The sequence below is a fragment of the Chinchilla lanigera genome, unplaced genomic scaffold, assembly GCF_000276665.1.
Source record: "Chinchilla lanigera isolate Chin_1 unplaced genomic scaffold, ChiLan1.0 scaffold00061, whole genome shotgun sequence".
NCBI classification, from domain to species: Eukaryota; Metazoa; Chordata; class Mammalia; order Rodentia; family Chinchillidae; genus Chinchilla; species Chinchilla lanigera.
Window position 1 is genome coordinate 2,917,134 of NW_004955462.1, and position 4,165 is coordinate 2,921,298.

Genomic DNA, 4,165 nt, shown 5'->3' on the forward strand with positions numbered 1-4,165 from the left:
ATTAGATTAGGAAGCATTTTACTTTGGTGTTCATCACCTGTGCCTTTCACTTTCCACTTCATTTTTAAATTGTACTGGAAAGTGTATTTTTATTTCCTTAAAACTTTCCTTTTACTTGTTTTTAAGTGTTGACATAGAAACAATGATTGTACCCATTACTGGGGTACCATGTTATGTTTTGATACCTTGTGCACTATGATTTTTAAAGCTACATAGTTTGTGCTTTTTTTGGTACTGGGAATCGAACTCACAACCTCACGCTTGTCAGGCAGGCGCTGTACGGCTGAGCTGTATCCCCAGCCCTACATAGTTTACTTATGTGCTCTGTATACTATCTTTTTTAAAATGAGTTACTGTTTTATTATTTATGGGGCTCGGTTTGTCTATGGAAACCAGTAGACAGCGTCTTTGGTTTGCCTTTGCTGAGGAATCATTTATTGTCTTTTTGTGAGTTGTATTTAGTTTTGTAGTAGTGGTTTTGAGAAAATAGTTTATATTAAGTTTGAACCTGCTTCTCAGGAGAAATAGGGGATAAAAATTCTACTCATGTTTGTCCCTTGTTTTGGTTTTTAAACTGGATAATTCTTCTTCTTAGTCATGACAAAAAAATGTTACAGATCTCCAACTTTATCATGAAAAGAATTCTTTGAAAAATACTTTTGGTAAACTTTTAATACAAATAGTCACTGTCAATGATTCTGGGAAAGCCAGCTCCCAAGGCATTCAGGAAATGACCAGCTTAGCTATGACCTGGTTAGTCACCCTTTTGTGCAGGTGATTAATGGTGCTATCTTTTGAACTTTGGTATAAAGTCTAAGCTGTACAGAGAAGCAGATGTTTCGTTGTAACTGTGCAACTTCAAAGTCTGTGGTTGATAGAGGTATCCTGCCCAGTGCTGTGTTTTTCTTGAGACAAGTCTGTGCTCCCCTGGGACTGTGGCCCAACCTCCTTGGGTGTAGCCCCACCTCCTTTACTGCTGGAGGGCAGAGAGAGGGAGATCCCAAGAAGGGCTGTGGTGGGAGGAGGCTCTTGGTCAGGTCCTCAGGGAGGGTCCTTCTCAGCCTTGTGCTGAGACATTGGTCCTCTCTGGGGCTGCACACTGCCCCTTGTTATAATGGCCCTTATGATGGATCTCCTGCAGAGTGTGAGGATGGCTGGGGAGGTGGTGTTTGTCATGGGGGTTTTGTCCATTGATCTCAAGGTTCAGCTTTTGTTTTAAGACAGATACTATGGAGTAAGGTGTAAATTTTGTATGCATTTTACAAACAAAGTCAGGATACTCCAAGGGTGTTCAAAGGTGTTTTATATTGGGGTGGAGGGAAGAAGGTGGTATATGCCTGGGTGACCTCCACTTTATTACTTTCACATTTACTTAGCAAGATGCACATGGATTGTATTGCAGGTCCGACTGTACTTTTGCTGATGTTATTGGAGACTGTTCTGTAGTTTGGCATTTTCCTAAGATTGCTTATGTAATGTTACTTTCCTGTAATAGCTCTTTGGCAGGGGCACTTTTAAAGTTAGAGACAGGGAAAATACCTTGCTGCCTTGTATTTTTCAGGGAAAGATTAATAGCTGTGAATAATTTTGCAAACAGCTGTTCTTTTGGAGGGTCAGTCATGCTAAGTTCTTTCCCCTTCCTTTTATTTTTACCCTGTTAATTCTGAGATGCTGAAAAAGCTGAGATCATTTTCCATTGTACTTTTCTCAACAAACTTAGTAGACATACTTCTTTGCCTTCCTCTTACAAATAATTGCAAATTCGTTGCAGTTTTTACTTTTTCTGTGGTTTAACTTTAAAATTTTGGGCAAAATATGTAGCATACTGAGAAAACTATTGTCTTCTAAGAGGCAGGAGGTGGGTCTTGCTGTTTAAGTACTATTTGATTTTGAAAAATTACTGTTTGATTTTGAGAAAATTACTGTTTGATTTTGAGCCTTAACTTTTCTTGGTTATTATTGATCGCCTCTAGTCTTTACAGTCTCTTAAAGTTCATACTGTTATTTTATGGCATAAAAAGTGTTATTTTGCAAAGAACCTTAATTTTGTAGAACTTACAAGTTTTTATATTGCTTTCACATAAACATAGAACAGTAGTTTAGGCAATGTGGCATCTGCTTAGAGCTTGCTTTAACCGGCCTTAGAGTAGGAAGTGCACCTTGGACAGCTGTCAGTGTCAGGAATTAGCATAAAAGACTAAGATAAAAGGCTAGAACAGCTTTCTGCCTGGTGAGGTAATGCGTGCCTGTAATCCCAGGTCTGGGGAGGCTGAGGCAGGAGGATTGCTGTAAGTTTGAGGCTAGTCTGGGCTACATAGGAAGTTCAAGGCCAGCCAGAACTGCACAGCAAGACCCTGTCTGAAAAACAAACAAACAAACAAACAACCCTAAACATCTCTCCATAAAAGAGTTGATTGAAGTTTATAGTACAACTGAGGATCTCAAACCAGAATAATTTTCTGCACTGCAATTTAAAACTCAGATCTGCTTTATACAAGAGTTCCTAAGGCTAATCAGTTAGTCATAATTATATATTTTGACATTTTTCCAAATCAAAAAACTATGATAAAGCAGAGAAAAAAACACAATAAGAGAATTGCCCGAAGCCTGTTTTGCCAGTGTTCAGAACAGAGGCTTAATAATCACGTACACATGCATGGAGATGCAGACATCCTTATCATGTGGAGACTGTCTATGGAAACTGGGGGTTGCAAAATTCATTTTTTATTTTCATGTTTTGAAAAAAATTTTCGGTTTGGAAAAGCAAATTATGTAGCTCCCACTCTTAGAGAAGTGTGATCAGATCAGATTCTGTGTGCACGCCCCAACCCCATTCCTGTTGGCAGTAGGCCACTTTCCTTTAACTGAGGGATGTTTAAGAAAAGCAAACCTTTTAAACTCAAAACTGGATGTCGCTAAGAATGGCTGTGAGGACAAGATTGACTGTTTTTCTTTCACTCGGCATTCTTCTTGAGAATATGTAAGAGAATTTCTTACTGGTGATAAGAATGGTTGTGCTTCTCTTCTTGCATTCATGCTCATAAAGGGGTCTCCTTCTCCCCAAAGCTGCTGCTGGAATCTTCACTACACTGCCATCTGCACCTGCCTGCACTGAGAGACCGTGTGGTGTGCAGTTTGACTCAGGCCTTTGGCTTCATCTCATGCTTAAAACCTGATTTCTTTACTACCGACTCACAGATTACTTTAAAAAAGAATTCTACATTGTGCAAATTTGCAGTTATATAGGACAGTGTGAAGTTAGTGAAAACTTTTCAGTCTGAAAACTCACCTCATTTAATTTCCAGACCCAGTTACTCCATACAAAAAAAATTTGGATTTTGGGGGTGAGGGGAGGAGAGTTTTGGTTGTAGTCAGAATTTCTTTGTATCCCTAGGTGCTTCTTTCTATATATTGCTGGATGTGATTTGATAATGTATCAATAAGGGACTTTGTGCTTATAATCTTGAGGGTTAAAATTTGTATATCAAGTTTGTGCTGACTTTTAAAGATGAGTTAAGAAGTGTTCCCCACCAGTTCTTGAAAGAGTTTATATGAAATTGATCTCTGTTCTTTTTAAAGAGAATTCAGCAGTGAAGCCATCTGAGTGTGGAGTTTTCTTGTGGGGAAGTTTTAGATTATGAATGTCTATTTAAAACAGATAACAGAGCTATTCTGATTTTCCATTTCATCTTGTATTGGTTTTGATGATGTGTCTTCCAAGAAATTGGTCCATTTCACTCAAAGTTGTTAAATTTATTATCATAAAGTTGCTTATAATATTCCATCATCACCCTTTTAGTATCTGTGTGACGTGTAGAAAAGCCTTTACTGCATTCTTCAGAGTATAATTTGTGATTTTCTTGTCCTTGATTTGTTTAGCTCAGAAACCAAGGTTCCAAAGTTTGTTTGACATTCTATTTTTGTCTATTTTTTATTTGATTCCCCCACTTAACCTTTTGTTTTTCTTGTTTCTACCTCCTTTTTCTTTTTTCTTTCTTTCTTTCTTTCTTTCTTTCTTTCTTTCTTTCTTTCTTTCTTTCTTTCTTTTCTTTCTCTCTTTCTCTCTTTCTCTCTTTCTCTCTCTCTTTCTCTCTTTCTCTCTTTCTCTCTTTCTCTTTCTCTCTTTCTTTCTCTCTTTCTCTTTCTTTCTTTCTTTCTCTCTTTC